This window comes from Sarcophilus harrisii, chromosome 5, assembly GCF_902635505.1.
Source record: "Sarcophilus harrisii chromosome 5, mSarHar1.11, whole genome shotgun sequence".
Taxonomy (NCBI): domain Eukaryota; kingdom Metazoa; phylum Chordata; class Mammalia; order Dasyuromorphia; family Dasyuridae; genus Sarcophilus; species Sarcophilus harrisii.
In genome coordinates, this window is record NC_045430.1 from 232277841 (window position 1) to 232296814 (window position 18974).

The following is an 18974-nucleotide window of genomic DNA, read 5'->3' on the forward strand; positions in this document are numbered from 1 at the left end:
AACTAGTTTACCTTCTTTTCTAAATTTATATCTCTGGGACAATATCTTTTCTGAGCCTTTTCTGTAAATTTATTCATTGCTAATAGATTGCACTCAAGCTTTCCATTGCTGCTTATCACTCATGACGTTTAACTTTTCAGAGATTGGGTATTACATGACTTGTATAGCCGTAAACCTGGAAGAATATTGATGTTGAAATAGGAGGTTTTTGTTTTAATGGGCTCATTAAAGGCACTGAATAGCTTCCCAGGAATTAGTCCAGCCCAGTCTCCTCTTCACCTCTCCAAGGTGAACCAGTGAACACTGAGGGCCACTCATACTCCATCCTTAGTGCTTAAGACACTCAAGCACTCACAGATCAGTTCTAGTAGTTGTCCATTAAACTATTTATCTTCAACTAGTCAATAGATATTTTTCATCTTAGTTTTTCTTAAGTGCATAGTTAGGCTAAATGCTTTTGGGACTTTAGGGATCTCATTTAGGTCATTCTTCAATGTTCTTTGATATGTAGTCACCCCAATTCAGTCTGCAAAAAGGGACATGTGGAGGATCCCACTATTTCAAGAGAATCCCTCTTCATTTTGGTTCCTGTTCTAGATATCCTTCATGATGGTGACAAACATGACCCCTTGCCATAATATGATACATCTCCACACTAGCAGAACAAACCAAGCACCATTTGAGCAGATGTCTCCTTATTTTGTGTCTTGGTTGATATTAAGAGACAGTCATCAATACCAGATATTTTTGTGCTAAAGAGAATGTTAGAGCTTCTCTGTCCATGCAGATATATCCTCTATGCCTAGGTTCCCCCAAAGTGAAACATTCTATCATAGAAGGTAATAGAAAACTGCACTTTTTAGCCTTAGTACTACTAATAAACCTTTCCTCTAGGCTACTATAATGGCCCTCCAGTTAATCTCTAAGTATCCAGTCTTTCTTCTCTACATTTTATCTGTCACATAGCTACTAAAGTGATACACCTAAAGTACAGTCAGTCAATCAGTAAACATTTATTAAGCGCCTGCTATATGCCATGATAAGTAGGGAAACTGTTGATTGAAGAGAAATCTTTGCATGAAATATTACTTGTAAGTCCACACCGTGTCCTATCTTTCATCTTGTCATCTGTGTTGCTTTTTCTTCTCACCTTTCCTTCTTGAAAACTCTCATTTCCTTTAGGACCCAGCTCTAGGCTCACCTCCTACAAGACATTTCTTGATTCCCTACTTGTTACTGGTCCCTTCATAATCATCTTGTATTTCTTCTATATATGTGCTGCATTTACTTACCTGTGTACATATTTGTTTCTTCCTAGAGAAATCTAACCTCTTGAAGAGCACAGGCTATTTTATTTTTTGTCTTTGAAACCCTAATGTCTATCAACATAGTAGATACTTATTAACTGTTTCTTCAATGAAATGAAATTAATCTTAATTGAATCAGATAGCCAACCATTACATGAAATTGAAAAGATTTTGTAGGAATAAAATCAATGCAGTCTGGATAAGAAGGGAAACTATTGATTGGAGAGAAGTCTTTGCATCAAATATTTCTCATGAGGGTCTGATACCCAAGTAATATAAGGAATTAAAGCAAATATAGAAGACCAAAAACCATTTCCCAAAGGGCAAGTGGTCTAGGGATATGAATAAAGGGAAGTACTGCAATCTTATTAGTAACCATATGAAAAATTATTCTAAATTAGTAATAATAAGAAAATTACCAATGAAAAGAACTCTGAAATTTTAACTTGTAATAATTAATTCCTCCCTATAATGCAAGGTGGGCTAGTTTTTCCATAAAAGGAATTAAGTTCTTCTTTGAGACTTGATTTATTAAAGCCTCGAGACAGTTGAAGTTATTTTCTCATTGCTTGAGTATCAAATAGCCACAAAGATCTGCAAGAGCACGCTGATGCTTGGGCAGTGAAATATGTGTCATACCCAGAGCATGCATCACAACTTGCAAATTTGCAGAGAAAATGAAAATTGGAGGTTACTGATATTGGAGCCATCACAGGAAAAGAAATGCATTAATTGACCTAACTATTCTGATAAGCAGTTTGGAATTATGTACCCCAAAATGGGACTAATAACCAAAGAAAAATATAGCAAAGGGGCCAAAAGCGTATTCTACGTTAAAGCCGGACACTAGTTTGGATTCTCCTTCGGTTAGATCAAATGGTGCTTGGTTTGTTCTGCTAGTGTGGAGATGTATCATATTATGGCAAGGGGTCATGTTGTAATGATCAGTCAGAAGTTTTCTTGAGTGATTGAAAGTGTTTTTAATGTAAATGATCCATTAATTAGTATGATTGATAGGAGAATAATAGCTAAGGAGACTTCATATGAGATAGTTCCTAATCTTTGACTCAAGGATCCCACTGCTAATCAGCTACTCCAAGGAACAAAAAGGTTCCAATTACCCCACAGTTTTCATTTGTGGTATTTAGGGACTTAGAAACAATAAATGTAATATAATTACAGTACTATAAGAAATAATGAAGATGAACAATTCTTCTACATGGGCGATATAGGTATAGATATAGGTATGTGTTGTTCAGTCATTCTTCTATCAAATTCTTCATGATCCGATTTGGGGTTTTCTTGGCAAAGATACTGAGAGTAGTTTGTTGTTTGTTTCTTCAATTCATTTTACAGATGAAGAAACTGATACAAACAGGATGAAGTGATTTCTTCAAGGTCACACAGCTAGTAAGTGTTTGAGACTGGATTTGAATTCATATCTTCCTGACTCTAGACCTAGCACTCTGTCCAGTGAACCACTCCAAGTAATAGATATAGGTATAGATAAATTGATGCAGAGTGAAATAAGATCTGAAAAATAGCAAACACAGTGAAAATAGAATAGAATCAGAACAAATAAAAAGAACAAAAAATGAAATTCAATTTTAAGTAAATGTAAAGAATTAAGAAAATGTAGCTCACTTGTTTCTTTCTTTAATAATATTTTATTTTTTTTAAATACATGGAAAAGTAGTTTTCAACATTCTCATTTGCAAAACCTTGTATTCCAAATTTTTCTCTCTCCCTCATTCTTTCCCCCACTCCAAGATAGCAAGAAATCCAATATAGGTTAACCATGTGCAGTTCTTTTAAACATATTTCCGTATTCATCATGCTGTGCAATAAAAATCTCATCAAAAGAAAAAAGCATGAGAAAGAAAAAAACAAGCAAGCAAATAACAACAACAAAATACTATGTTTTGATCCACATTCAATCTCCATAGTTCAACCTTACTTATTTCTTAATAGAAGTGGTGGGTTATGGATGTGGAATGTTGCATTTGCTGTCAGATAGTTTATGGGTTGTTTGATTCTAGTAATCTACTTTTTTCTTCTTGTAAAAAAGCATATCCTATATGTTTTCTATATTACAAAGAGTTGCTTGCTGCTTAGGGAATGGGAGAAGTGGAGTTATATTAAAAAATGCACTGACCCACTACTTCAGTTTTTGCATCTGGAACATTGTAGGTAGATTCAGCCTTTGCTTTCCTGTGGCCTTTGCTTTCCCCCTAAAACTTTCCTGAGATCCCTGGATCCAGTCTGCCTGTTTCTGCTCCTGACTGGTTCCTATTGCTCCCTCTGAAACTTCCTGGGGAGCCTTGTGATCAGCCTTCCCACATGTGCCTTTTGCCTTCATCCCTGAATCAAACCCACTCTCCCATGGCCTCCTTGCTTCTGAGTCAGTCTTGGATCCAGACCTTGGGTCTCTAACTTTTGTCTTCACTTTTTTAGGTGAGACCCATCTCAAATTGCCAGCTTTTTCTTTTCTATACTCTTCTGACTGTTTACCTTCCTCATGTGGATTATGATCTTGCATTCCAAATATGAAAGTTTATCATGTCATTAATGGACAAAATTCTCTTGTTATCATATTGCATATGAAACACTGGTGAACTAATGACATTAAGAAAAACATGAAATGGTATTGTAGAACAGGCACTGTAGTTGTATAGTATTTGAGAAAATACACTTTATGTAACCTAATATACTTAATTCAAAATTTTCTTGAGTCATGCAATATCTCTAATGTATTTTCCCCAATGTTTTTAATATTCAATACCGGTTAATCTGAAAATGGTGGACTTAAGATCTCTGATTTGTCCTATTTACTATTGATATTTTGAACATTTGTTTATAGACATCCTTCAAGACAAATTAAATGACACTTCCCCCATGAAACCTTACCTAGTCACTGCAGGACGGAAGTGATTTCTTCCTCCTATTAATTGTGTGCTACTTGTGCCATTTATCACATTACCATTTTGTGAGTGTGCGTATTTTACATAATTTAAAATTTTTTTCATAAAATTACTCTTATTTCACAAGCTACTTCAAAGCAGGAACAATTTCTTAGATATCTTTGTATCCACATTATCTTGTATAGTGCAGGTTCTTAATAGTTTACAAACTACTTACTCTGTGTTAGATACTATGGCAAGCTCTGGGAATACAAAGGCCAAGAAATAAAAATAAATAAATAAATCCTCAAAAAACTTACATTCTAAGTAATGTGGTACATTTAAGATATACAGAGTACATGAAAGATAATCACAGAAGAAGGTACTGGGAAGGGACTGAGAAAGGCCTTCTGAAGAAGGTGGGATTTGAGCTTTTTTTTTTTCGATTTTTAAACATTTTAATTTAAAGTTTTCATTTCCAAATTCTGTTCCCCCCACTCCTTCCCTTCCCTCACTCCTCCCAGAGAGAATTTGCAATCAGATATAGATTATTTATGTGTAATTATATAAAACATTTCTATATTATCATTTTTTACAAGACAATTTGGATAAAAGCAAAAAAAGGAAGAAAGTGAAAAATAGCATGTTTCAGTCTGTATTCAGTCAATAACAGTTCTTTCTCTGGAGGCAGATAATGTGCTTCATCACTGGTCCTTTGGGATTGTCTTGGATCATTGTATTTCTGAAAATAGCCAAGTTGTTCCGAGTTCTTCATTGAACAACATTGCTATTGCTGTAGTGTACAACATTCTCCCGGTTCTGTTCACTTCACTATGCATTAGTTCAGATAAGTCTTTCCAGGTTTATCTGAAATCATCTGGCTTGCCATTTCTTATAGTCCAGTAATATTCCATTACAGTCATTGAACTGAGTCTTAAAGGAAACCAGGGAGGTGAGTGGGTAGGACATTCCAGGAATAGGGACTAGCTCAAGCAAAACAAAAAATAAATGGGAGATGGAGTGCCATATGGGAAGGGCAGCCAGTAAGTAGCCAATGTAGTTGTCACTTAGATTGTCTGCACGAAAGAAAAGCTTACCAAAGATTACAGAGATGAGCAGACTGACAGCTTCTCTAGTGGTGGGTTCAGATGACATAGCAGAGAGTTCCAAAGGAAAGGAGGGGAGGTAGAGGGATCTGGTTAGGTAGTCTTCTCAAGGTGGCTGGATGTGGGCTAAAAGATGTAGGAAAAGAGCTAGGGAAGTGGGGGCAGCATCAAGTGAAGGCTCATTTAAAACTGAAAGAGACCCTGGCAGTGGGTAATAAGTCAGTAGATAGGGAGATATTTAAGATGAGAGACAGAGAGAAAAAAAGGTAGTGGTGCATTTTGCTGACAGAGGCAGGAAAAGGGGAACAAGGGTGTATGTAGAGGAGTCAGCCTTGGCAAGGAAAAGATCCACTGTCTTTATCAGAGTCCAAGTGCTGGAGGATATACTAGGAAGAGGTGTCTGAATTATGCAAGATCAGAAGCTCTCAGTCAGGTATTTCTGTGAAATACGAGATGAGGTCTCAGTTGAGAGCTTAGAGACCTGGGTACAGTGGGAGACTTGAGGACAGATGAAAATGCTCAGAATCACTTCCAGACTAGGGAGGATGACTACTTGATGAAGGACAAAAAGAATGTTTGCCTGACTGTATTGAGTTCCCAGTTGCAATTAAATAACATAAATTTGGAATGGATCCAGTCAGCAAGGTTTTATGATTTCCTTTACCTCTGTTCAGCAGCATGTAATAAATAGTTGTTGGGTATAAAAATAGATGTTTTGAGCCAAGAAGTTGCATCTGGACAAATAGGTTCAGCTTCTGAGTACTAGGGCTTATATAATATCTCTTTCTGTTAGGTCTAGAGCCAGCCCCTGGAATTAGGCTTCAAGTCAAGTAGCAGGATCATTGTCACCTAACAGTATCTCTGATCACATTTTGATTCTATGATGCTGTGTTCTTTGTGTCTCATACTTTAGGACAAGTGAAACTCTATTTTACCCAGCTTATATGTTAAATTAGGATAATAATACATATCTCACAGGGGCATGAGGATAAAATTAAGTGTGAAATGCTTTGAAAAATTTAAGAAACTTATGCAAATGTAAGGTGGTTCTGTGTTATTAAAAGAGCATATTATTATGTATTCCATATCTACCTCATATGTTTTTTTCTTCTAGTGATTTTCCCTTGATTCGTTTTTATATTCTGTGTCCTAGACTACAACCTACTCCTTAGGTTTGACATCATAGTACTACTACTTTAGAAAGTGTTGAGGGGCTGATCAGCAGAGTTGTTTCAAAAAGGATTTGTTTATGAACTTTTTATACAGTTTTCTCAGGGCAAAAGGATTGATTAAATTTCTGATTCTTGACTTTAGTTTCTAGGTCTAAAAAGTACCTTTGTTCAAATTATAAAGTATAGCAAAGCCTTCTAATTGGCCAGAATAACTTGATTTAACATGAATGGAAACATGAAAATTCTGAGTTGATGATAGCAATATATTGAATTAGTGTAAATTTTTAAAAATCTTTTCCAAGTTTAAATATGGTAAAGTATTGTGTCCTATGCTATTTGTCTTTTTGTATTTATTATGTCAGGTCCTCATCAAGTACTTACCAGTTTAAATGTATGTATGTGTGTGTGTGTTTATGTTTATAGGTCTACATAAAATTCTGCATTTTATGTCTCTCACATTTCTGACAAAAGGTGAGGAATGATTATCTTCTTCAATTCTCTGATAACCTGATTAGTCATTGCATCATTCAGAATACTGAAAGCTTTCAAAGTGCTTTTCCTTTATTGTATAAATTGTTCTAGTTCTATATACCTTATTTATTTAACAATTCACAGAGATAGTTTCTTCTGAAACCAAACTATTTCCTCATTTTTTGCATCATATTAATGCTACATTAAGTTAATATCCATAATTTTGCCATTTCTCAGGTGGACAACCCCATAGTTGCCAATTTGGGACTATTTTTTTAAAACTGCTATAAATTGTATATGTAAATGTACGATTTATACGGATGTACAGATTCTTTTCCCCATCCTTTGATCTTTTTGGGGTTAGGCCTAGTAATGTGCAAAGGGTATGCACATTTTTGTGACCTTGGGGATATAGTTCCAAATTGCTTTCCAGCATAACTCAATTCAGAACTCTACCAACAATACAATAGTGTACCTGTTTTCTCATAGTTCCTCTGCTGCTCTCATATTTTCCTTTTTTCTCATATTTGCCAATGTGATGCATATGAGATAAAATCAGAGTTGCTTTAAACTACTCTTTTTTTGTTATTAGTAATGAAGTTTTTGTTTTTCCCATATGGCTATAAGCTTGAATTTAGTCCATTGAGAACAGCCTGATCTTATTTTTGACTGGTTTATCCATTGGTGTATCAACCTTTGTCTTACACATTCAAATTAGTTTCTTATAAATCTTAGAAATGAAACTTTTATCAAAGAAATTTGTTACAGAGATTTTTCTCATTTTACTTTTTTCTCTCCTAAAATTAATAACTACATTAACTCTAAATAATGACATTTTAATTTTATAGTTGTCCATATTATTGTCCTTCATTCTCTATCTTTTTAGTCATAAGCTCTTTTCCATCCCTAGCTCTGAAAGATAATTTCTATTGCACTCTTCTAATTTGCTGTGATAACTTTTAAGTACTATATTCATTTAGAGTGTGTCATGATGTGGTTTATTTCTGCTTTCTGGTTTTCCCAGTGAATTTTGTCTAATAGTGAGTTCCCACTCTAGTAACTGGTGTCTTTGGTTTTAACAAACACTGTTGCTGTGTTTGTTTTCTTTTGTATGTATTTACATAATTGTTCCACTGATCAGCCTCTCTTTTTTTAGCCAGGACAAAATCATTTTAATGATTATTACTTTGTAATTTAATTTGAAATGTAGGTCCTCTTCCTTCTTGTTTTTTTCTCCCATAATGTCTCTGAGATTCTTGGCCTTTTTGTTCCTTGTATATATCATTATTATTTTTTCTAGCTATATTAAGTAATTCTTATGTGGGTTGATTGACATAGGCTGAATAAATAAGTTGATTTAGATAGTGCTGTCATTTTTATGACATTAGCTTAGTCTATTCATGAGCAACTATTTCTGTCATTATTATTATTTTTTTATTTTTTTCAGAATGTTTTGCAGTGCATTTAAGTCCTAGATTTGTCTTAGGATATAGACTCCCAGATAGTTTATAAATTCTGTAGTTATTTCCAACCAGAATTTCTCTTTCTAGTTCTTCCTCCTGTGTTTTGTTTGTATTATATAAATATCTTGCAACTTTATGGAAATTATTATTTCAATTAATTTTAATTAGCTGTCTAGGGCTCTCTGAGAATATCATTATATCATCCCCTTTATAGTGGTGGTTCTTAAACTTTATGTGATTCTTGACTGAAGTTCTTTGGTATTTGAATTCAACTGGTTGCTTGTATTTTTTTTCTTTGACCTGGAAGATCTGGATCTTGGCAATGGAACTTTTAATTTTTTTAAATCAGCGTATCTATTTATTTAATATTTCCCCTCAATTACATTTAAAACAATTTTTTACACTTGTTTTTTAAAACTTTGAGTTCCAGATTCTTTCCCTTATCCCCACCCTCAGCTATTAAGAAACTACATGTGAAGTTATGTAAAACATGTCCATAAAAGTCATGTTATGAAAGATTACATAGATCTCCTATCCTCCAAAAAAACCCTCAAGATCATAAGTCCTTAAGAATAGCCATGGCTCACTGGATTGTTGAGAATAGCAAAGTCATGTACAGGTAATCATCCCAGAATGTTGCTATTACTTTGTATACAATACATTGCACTTTGTTTCAGTTCATGGAGGCCTTTCTAGGTTTTTTTTTTTTTTTTTTTTCTGAGAGGTCCTGCTCATCATTTCCCATTGAATAATAACATTCTATCGTAATTACATGTCATAATTTGTTTAGCCAATCCCTGATTGATGGGCATCCCCTCAATTTCTAAATTTTTGCCTTGAGAAGAGAGCTGCTATTAATATTTTTGTATATGTAAATAATTTTCCTTTTTTATAAATCTCTTTTGGAATTCATGGCTATTAGGAGTAATGTTAGGACTAAGAATATGCATGAATTTATATCCCTTTGAGCATAGATCATATCTTTTGATCATTTATTGGGGCATGGCTTTTATTTTTTATAAATTTTACTCAGTTCCCTCAGTGTTTGAGAAGTAGGGTCTTATCAGAGAAATTTGCTTCAAAATTCTTTTTATAATTATTATTTCTAACTATCCTCTCCCATTTATTCTATTCTCTCTCTCCTTTCTCCTTGTTCATCCTCAAAAGTGTCTTGTTACTGACCACTTGTTCACTTGATATACCCTCTCTTTTATCACCCGGTAAGATAGATTTCTATAGTCATATTGAGTTATTTCTTCTTTGAGTCAATTTTGTTGAGAATAAGAGTGTCAGTCACTTTCTTCTCCCCATCATCCCCTCTACTGTAAAAGTTTTTTCTTGCCTTTTTTTATGGCAGATAATTGATATCATTCCACTCCTTTTCCCATTCTCTCAATACATTCTTCTCTCACCCCTTAATTTAATTTTTTTTTAGATATTATCCCTTCAAATCAATTCATACCTCTGTTCTCTGTCTATATATACTCCTTCTAACTGCTACAAAAAATGAGAAAGTTATAATGAGTTACAAGTGTTATTCTCCCATGAAAGAATGTAAATTGATAAAACAGATTAAGTCCCTTTTGATATTGCTCTTCTAATTACCTCCTTATTCTTCTCTTGAGTGCTGTATTTGAAAATCAGATTTTCTATTCAGCTCTGGTCTTTTCATCACAAATGCTTGAAAATCCTCTATTTCATTGAATTTCTGCCTTTTCCCCTAAAGGATTATACTCAGTTTTGCTGGGTAGGTGATTTTTGGTTGTAATCCTAGCTCCATTGTTCTTCAGAATATCATATTCCAAGCCCTCCTGTCTTTTAAAGTAGAAGCTGCTAAATTGTGTGTTATCCTTACTATTATCCTGACAACTTGAATTGTTCCTTTCTGGATGCTTGCAATATTTCTCCTTGACCTAGGAGTTCCAGAATTTAGCTATAATATTCCAGGGAGTTTTCATTTTGGTATCTCTTTCAGGGTATGATTTGTAGATTCTTAAAATTTCTATTTTACCCTCTGATTCTAAAATATTAGGACCATTTTCCTTGTTAATTTCTTAAAAGGTGATGTCCAGGCTCCTTTTTTTTGATCATGACTTTCATGGTAGACCCATAATTTTAAAATTATTTCTCCTGAATTTATTTTCCAGGTCAATTGTTTTTTCAATGAGATGTTTCATATTTTTTTCTATTTTTTCAATTATTTTAGTTTTGCTTTATTGTATCTTGATTTCTCATGAAGTCATTAGTTTGTATTTGCTTAATTCTAATTTTTAAGGAATTATTTTACTCAGTGAGCTTTTGTGTCTCCTTTCCTAATTGCCCAATTTTGCTTTTTAAGGCATTCTTCTCCTTTTGCACCATTCTCAATTCCTTTCCTAATTTTCCCCTCATCTCTCTTACTTCATTTTCAAAATCCCTTTTGAGCTCTTCTGTAGCCTAAGACCAATTCTTATTTTTCCTGAAGGCTTTGGATATAAGAGCTTCACAGTGCTCTTTTATAAACTAATTAGTAGTGTTGTAATTGGTAGATTCTTTTTGGGGGGAGGGACTGAGATTTCCATAACCCACTTAGGTTGGAAGTACAGTTGCTACTCAAGGGCCCAATCCCAATGTTTATCAACTCCCATTAGAAATATGACCATTGGTGGTTTCTTCCTTGATTTCCAGGCCATAGATCAGCATGTTCTTAGAATTTAGTATGTCTAATTTAGAATTCAGTTTTAGGAATTCATATTCCTAAATTCTTCTCTCTGCAAAACCTCCTTTTATTATTAATGGCACCAGTGTCTATTCAATCACCAATCTCAGAGTCCTCCCCAAATCTTCATTTTTCTCTTGCTCCTGCCCCCATAGCAATCAGTTGCCCAGGCCTGTTGATTTTAATTTCATAGCATCTTTTAATCTTTTATATATTCTGTATTTTCTCCTCTGATACCTCCACTGCACATAAGGTGCAGGCCCTTATCAGCTGCTGCCTAAACTGATACATCAGTCTTCTGGTTAGTGCCCTTATAAGTCTTTCTCTACTCTGGTCCATCTTCCACTCAGCGATCAAAATGGCTTTCTCAAAATTCCATCCCTCTCTGTTTCTGCTGTCTTACACACACACACCCCTTCACTAGCTTCCTATCACCGGCAGCATCAAATATAAAGTCCTCTATTTGGTCAGCAAAGCACATTTAATCTTAAACACCTTTCCATCTTTCTATTTTATTACTTCTACCCCCTACCCCCACCTACATACCTACACATACTTTTAAATTCAGTAATACTGACCTTTTTGTTGTTTCTTGAACAAGATGCTCTATAGTTTCTGATTTTGGATATGTTTACTGAGTGTACTTATTTAGCACTTACTGTGTACCAGGCACTTTGCTAAATATTAAGGATATTAAAAAAAAAAAAAAAAGAGGCAAATGTCAATCCCTGCCCCCAAGGACTTCACAATCTAACAGAGAAAACAAATGCACATAAAACAAATTATATACTGGATAAATAAGAAATAATTAATGGGGGGGGTGGTATAAGAATTAAGAACGGTTGGAAAATTTTTCTATCAAAAATACAGTTTTAGTTGGGACTTTGGGGAGCCAAGGAAGGCTGTAGGCAGAGTTGAAGAAGAGCATTTTATGCATGGTAGAATAGCTAGAGAAAATTCTGGGAGCTGAGAAATGGAAGGTCTTGTTTGTGGGATAGCAACAGAGACTGGTATCAAGAGAATCAGGAGAAATTACTTTGATCCTCTAATTGTTAATATTAAGTTTATCATAAAATAATGAGACATATGCCTGTAAAATATGCTTGCCACTGTCATCATAAGTAATCCAGTGTAAAAATGAGAGATAAAACACTATCCTGAACAAAATAAGTAGCCTAAGTGTTTTCCTTATGGCCAAAAAAGGAAGTAGTGATCCAGTCATGTGGAGGAATAAACATATAGACAGCTTAATTAATTATATTAGTAGCCATTTCATAATAGAAGATCTAAAAAGAAGGCTCTCAGCATATTGATAATATCCTATGTAAAATGTATGCAAGCCTTGGACAGGAGTTGCTCAGTATGAGAAGGAGTAGAAGGACTATGGTCTGAAGCATTAGTGGGAATATTTTCATTGATAAGGTTATAAATTCATTAAAGTATTGTACTATAGCCAACAAATTAGTCATCTCATTCTTAACCAGAATGGATGTTTTCTTTACTTGCCAAAAAATATAGCTAAAAGAATCTAAAATCATCATTTCATCTACAATATATAGCAGCAAATTATCATTACTTGTGAATTATATCCATTTCTTTTTTTTAGCACATTAAATGAATTTGAAAATCAAGAGGCCCTTTGGAGCCATCATCTAGAACCAAGAGAGTTCTTAGAAACTCACTAATTTATTTGTGTCAAGAAACTTCTTCAAGAAGTCTTCTGTTTATTTTTAAGTATTTTATAAATAAATAATTGAGTGACAAATAAGGAATTAGAAATTCCTCATGTCCAGTTGTATCACATTATGCTTTTTCATAACATTGCTTATACTAAAAAAAATCAATTTAAGTAGTTACCCCTTAAATTGAGGTTTCATTTATTTTCCTTCATGTCCTCCATTTTCCATTTTCCTCCGTTTAGTCTCTAATAACTTGATGAATGTTATAAGAGAATTTTGTAGTATTATGATTATTCATAGTGAAAAAGCAGATAGTTGGCATGTATTCTATAAATATTAATTCTTAATTTTTGCTTTAATTCCACCCTCTCTTTACTGGTCAAGAAGATGCTCCCCCTCATAACTTCATAGACTGCTGTCTAGGTCCAGATGTCCCCAGAATACCTTGAATCATAGAGAAAACCTATGTGGCCCCCTTGTTATTTAACCTCTAGTAAATAAAAGAACATTTCATCCCCACACTCTCAGCCCTTCATCATTTATTGTGTTCAAATATATGGAAGCAAAGACTGCTCCTAATACCTTACTCAGCCATTCACCATCTTAGAAACATTTAAAGGTGGGAGCAGATCTAATACTTCAGAGATGGTTATTGGGTTGTTGTTTCTTTTTAAGCAAAAGGGGAAAGTGGGAAACAATCTTTGTACATCTTATACCATCCCAATATTGGGACCTGTCATACTATTACCCTTATTTATACATAGATTTGAAGGGTTCTAGCATCACATTCCAATTTCTAGCCAGCTGTAAAGAATATTTTAAAATAAGTCTATTTTTTGACATGTAAGGCTTATATGTGGATTTCTTTTACTACTTCTCTAGTGATAATGCTTGCCTTACAACATAATCATTCATTTGGAGAGGTAGTTACCTGCAACTCAAGAAATTGAAAATAATAGGGGAAAATGAAGTCTTTCTTTAATTCTTCAAGTTCAGGGAGCCAATATTCCAGCTGCTAGAATATTTGATTCTAATCCATAAAAGTATTAATAATTTTGTAGATGAGCAAATTGAGGCCCCGAGAAGTTAAATGGCTTGGTTATAGTTATACAGCTAGTAAGTTTCAGAAATAGGAGTTGAACCTAAGTTTAGCACTTATCCAGTATGTTATACTACTTTTCAGAGAGTGTGTGTGTAAGATATGATTCTAGATTGAAAAACTAAAGGTTCCACAGTCTTGGAGATCACACAGAAGCCTCATGCATATATATATATATATATATATATATATATATATATATATATATATCATGAATACTTTGTTCAGGAAGACTGAAGAGGCACTAGGAATGGGCAACACTAAATAATATAACAAAATGAAATAAAAATATTTTAATAGAAAGGAAATAACTGGCTACTGATTTGTAAGTTGTTTCTGAATATTTTGTCTATGTAAGGTCAGGTTCCAGTTGGATTTTTTTTAACACAAAAGTCAAAATCTAAACTAAATTAGAAGAAAGAATTAAAATGAAATTATATAATGCAATGAATGAACTAACTAGGAAATGGATAAAGGAATAGACATTAATAGATGACCTCCATTTCTTCTTTTAATATAAATTTTCTTTTTTATTCTGTATTTACTCACTAAAACACAAGTATCTACAGAGAGAAAAGAACACAGAGAACTTTATATGAAATTAAGTCTTTTTTCCATATTACTTATTTTATAATAAGTAATTTAATAGGGGTATAGAAATCTGTCTTACCTTGCAGGAAAATAGGAGGGGAATGGGGTACAAGAAGAGAGAAAGGGCTCTTAAGGAGAGGGCATATTGGGGAAGGGAGTGGTCAGTAGCCAATTACTTATGAGGAGGGACAGGATGACAGAACAGAGAGATAAATTTGGGGGGTGGGGTTTGAAGCAAGTTTCTCTGATGGAATATTATTGTTTTTTGGAAAATGATGAGTAGGATGTTCTCAGGGGGAAAAAAAAACTATCTGGAAAGTCCTCTATGAGCAAAGTGAAATGTAGTGTATACAAAGTAATAGCAATGTCTAGGATGACCAGCTGTAAATGACTGTTATTCTCACTAGTATAACCATCCACAACTACTCTGAAGGATTTATGATGAAAAATACTCTCCATATCCAGAGAAGGAACTAATTGAGTCTGAATACAGAAGCATTCTCTATTTCTCTCTGTGTCTCTATCTTTAACTCAATTTTTCTTAAGGATTTTTATTTTCATCAGAGTGAGAAATCTATGGTTTTTTTTTTTTTTACAACTTGAATTTATGAAAATGTTTTGCATAACTTCACATGTGGTTTCTTAATTGTGGATGGGGATAAGGAAGAGAACCTAGAACTCAAAAATCTTAAAAATAAATGTAATATAATTGTTTTGAATGTACCTGGGGGAAAATATTAAATAAATAAATTAAAAACAAAAAACATGCTCTTATTAAGTTCCAGAGAAATGATTGCTCTCAACTGTGGTATTGAAAATAAATACAGTTAAGATAGATAGATAGATAGATATGTAGATATAGATATAGATATATATAAAGTATACAATGCATTCCATGTGTTACATTCAAAACTTCCTACTTATCTGTACTTCTTTATGAATGTGCTTCTGTTCTCTTCTGTTCATTAAAAAATTTTTTTTCAGTGGCCTTCCTTTTGGGGAAATTACTATTATTTCCTCTCCCTCTTCTCTATTTTCCATCTAATTAAAAACAGCAGAAAAAACCAACTTGTAAGAAATAATCATAGTCTAGCAGAACAAATCTATGTAGTATCCATATCAAATAATGTATACATTATCTCTTTCTCTACCTTAAGTCTTAACATCTCTCTGGCAGAGATTGTTTCATTATGAGTTATCTGGAGACATGGCTGGTCACTGTTTGATCAGAGTTCTTAAATCTTCTAAAGTTATTTTTATTTATGCTGTTATTGCCCTTAAATAAATCATCTCCTGGTAGTTACCTCAAACTATATCATGTTTTCCAGGATTCTTTGAATTGTGTTTTTTGTCATTACTTACGAAAAAATAGTATTCTACCATAATCATATACTATTAAGTCATTCCTCAGTTGATGTAAAAACTCTCAGAATTTAATTTAAAAAAATTAATTCCCCTGTCCTTTATGATCAAAGTTTTTTATTCTTTTAATTTCTTCCCTCCTCAGAGAATTATCCTTTCATTTTAAACATCCCTTCCTCAAATCCTACTGGGTTCCCTGTCTTAAGTATGATGGATTTATACACTAAAATATGTGTGTTTCTGCATGTTTTTAATTGTCCATTGTTTGATCATATATAAATAAAGTTCATCTGATGTCCGTTCCTTCCCTCCAACTATGTGTTTTTTGGACATAGCCACTATGTGGATTTGTTTTGCTTGACTATATTTGTTACAAGGTTTGTTTGTTTTTTTCCTTTTCTTTCTCTCAGTTTTTAATTCCGATGCTAGTAGAAATTAGCAATCTTCATGCCAATTAAAGGAGTGTAATTTAAGTGTGTGTATTTTTTTTAATGCACAGAAGAGAACAGAAAGAAGTTCAGAAAGAAACACAAACAAGGCAGGACAATGTTCAAAATAACACATGAAAGTTATTTTACATTTTCTTTGAAAAGCAAGTGATATGAAATAGAAATTTATAGTTTCCAATATTTATATTATATATTGCTGTGTGGATGGAAATGCCTTGTTTGGTGTTTAAATATAGATTTTTTAAAAACATGCACACACATGTGCATGTACACACATCACATATATGTTTAACTGAACCATAAAAAGTGATCTATTTGAGTCCCCATCTGTACTATTGTTTGTTCTTTGTATTGGAAAAAAAAAAGGTTCTGTTGAAGCTCTTTTAGAGATAGGATGGGACAGGGAATTGGAGCTATGAAATTATGTAGGAATATAAGCCAATTCTTTTTTCTCTAGTACTAGAAGTAGACATGCAGATTGGTTGACCTATAAATTATAATATGCTGAGAGTTGTTATTTTGGTTTCCCTTTCAGGGATTTTGCTACTCTTCTCCTAATATTAACTGTATACAGATTTAGATAGGAAAAGTGAGAAAATCCAAATCTTATATGTAATGGGCTGAAGCTTGAGTTGATGCACTGAGGTCCCAAGCACATGAGGCTAAATAGTAATTGGACCATACTCTATTAATATATATGCTTGGAGAAAGAATGGCCCCCGCCCACTCTCTATGCAAGTCCTGATGTGTTGTATAGGAAATGACAATTTTGGTAGGTGGAGGCAGAGGGGTGGAGAGAGAAGTGGAAAGAGACTGCTGGCTGGCTTCTTGATGGAGCTGCACACATTGCTATCACGATCCCCCCTTCACCTCCGATCCCCCTTCACCTTCGATCCTTCTTCACCTCTACTGAGAATAAAGATTGAAGATTTTTCCTTAACCTGAATTCCTGACTCCGGCTGATTTTAAAATACGTGGTCATCACACTTATATACAATTTTTTAAAAATTGTATAACTGGATCTTAAGATACAAGGATAGAAAACTCAACCCAGTTAGTGATTGTTAATGATTGTTCTTTTTATAACTTGCGTAGCAGAAATAAAATAGGAAAAGTTAAGAACTAATAAATACATTGTATTTTGAGTCAGAAAATATGGTTTTTAGGCTTTTTAAAATTGTAGTTCAATCATAAAGAGGTTTTTCTTCTGCCAGAGTATTTTTTGTGAGTAAACATTGGGTCTGTAATGTTTTGAAGGTTTAGAAATCTATTTTTTTCCTTTCTAGAAGCAAAGGGAAAAATGAGTGGGATGTTTTGTCTATAACTTCATTCAAATATACAGAGAGGTGGGATGAACCCATCTCTATCTGCAGATTTCCTCTTATTGAAGGTTGTTTTAGACCTCCTTTTGAAAGTAATATTATATCTAACGTTATTTCTTGCTAACTATATGCTCTTAATTTATTATCAACTATGAGAATGTATGTTAAGAATTTAGGAGAGGAAAAGGAAAATACTCATTTATTGGTATCATTTTATTTCCATTTTTAGAAAAACAAAATATAAAAATTTATTTCAGTACAAGATTTACCACAACTAATATCCAAAGGATGCACTTACCTGTTTGCTTATAGAGAACCCTAAAACTTTCTTTTTAAATATTTAACCAAAGTCAATGTGAATTTTATTCTAACTACTATTCTTACTATCATTATAGAATTTATATTTTACTTTATAGTCTGTTTATTTTGTTGTTATTAAATATATGTTTCTGTGGGCACATCCTTTGACCATCAAATTATAATTGAAGTCTATTTTTGGCCATGTCTAGGCTTAATCCTTTAAAGTACTGACCTTCTTATCTGAATAAGATTATTAAGAATAAGAAAAATTCTGTTGCCATAAAGACAGTGGGAATTAATCATCTGAGTTCTAGCATTTAATTAAAATTATTCAAATAGTGGTAGAATAGTAAAATTGTTACTGAGAAGAATGTGTTTGTGTCAAGGAAAAAAGGTGAAATGTCAAAGTGTGTACCAAGTAGTATAATTTTTTTAAATGAAAAATTATAATAAATAAAATAAGTAATAATAAAATAATTTATTATTTCTAATTCAAATGTATAGGAAATCTGTTAAATCCCTATGTAAGATATCTAGTAAATTATATCAGCTTCTTCTTGAAACAGATGGTTTGATTTCTATATACTAAGAAAAGCAGTACTTATACCTTGCTTTTTTGCTCTACCATAACCTAATTATCTTTTCATCATATGAGTATTTTTGTGTAGATAAGATGAGATTAATGTCAATTAGATAAAATTTATGGGCAAGTGGCAAATCTCATATCATAAAAAATTTCTTGACTTCCTCATTTTTCATGTTTTTCTGCTTAGGTTCAAAAGATTAAACATAAGATAGTAGTATGTAATGGGATGGAAAAGTTGTAGTAAAGTTGTGAATGCCTTTAAGTAACAGAGGAGTTTGTGTTTAATTATAGAAGCAACATAGCCGCCAAAGTTTATTGATCAGGGAGAATGACAAGATAAAACTTGTGCTTTAAGGAAGTAATTTGGGTATCTTAAAGGAAGGAAGGGCTAAAGAGGGAAAGGCCTTGTGGTGAGGAGAAAAATTAAGTGGCTGTTTTAATAGTATTAATAAGAAGAATAATGAGCACC

At 33.2% G+C, this 18974-nt stretch overlaps 1 protein-coding gene across 1 annotated transcript in view; it reads left to right on the forward strand.

Annotated features, from left to right (window-relative positions):
- The window catches only part of DNAJC1 (DnaJ heat shock protein family (Hsp40) member C1), a 243616-nt gene that overhangs the window by 64511 nt on the left and 160131 nt on the right, over positions 1-18974 (forward strand). The gene's annotated exons all lie outside the window — the stretch shown is intronic.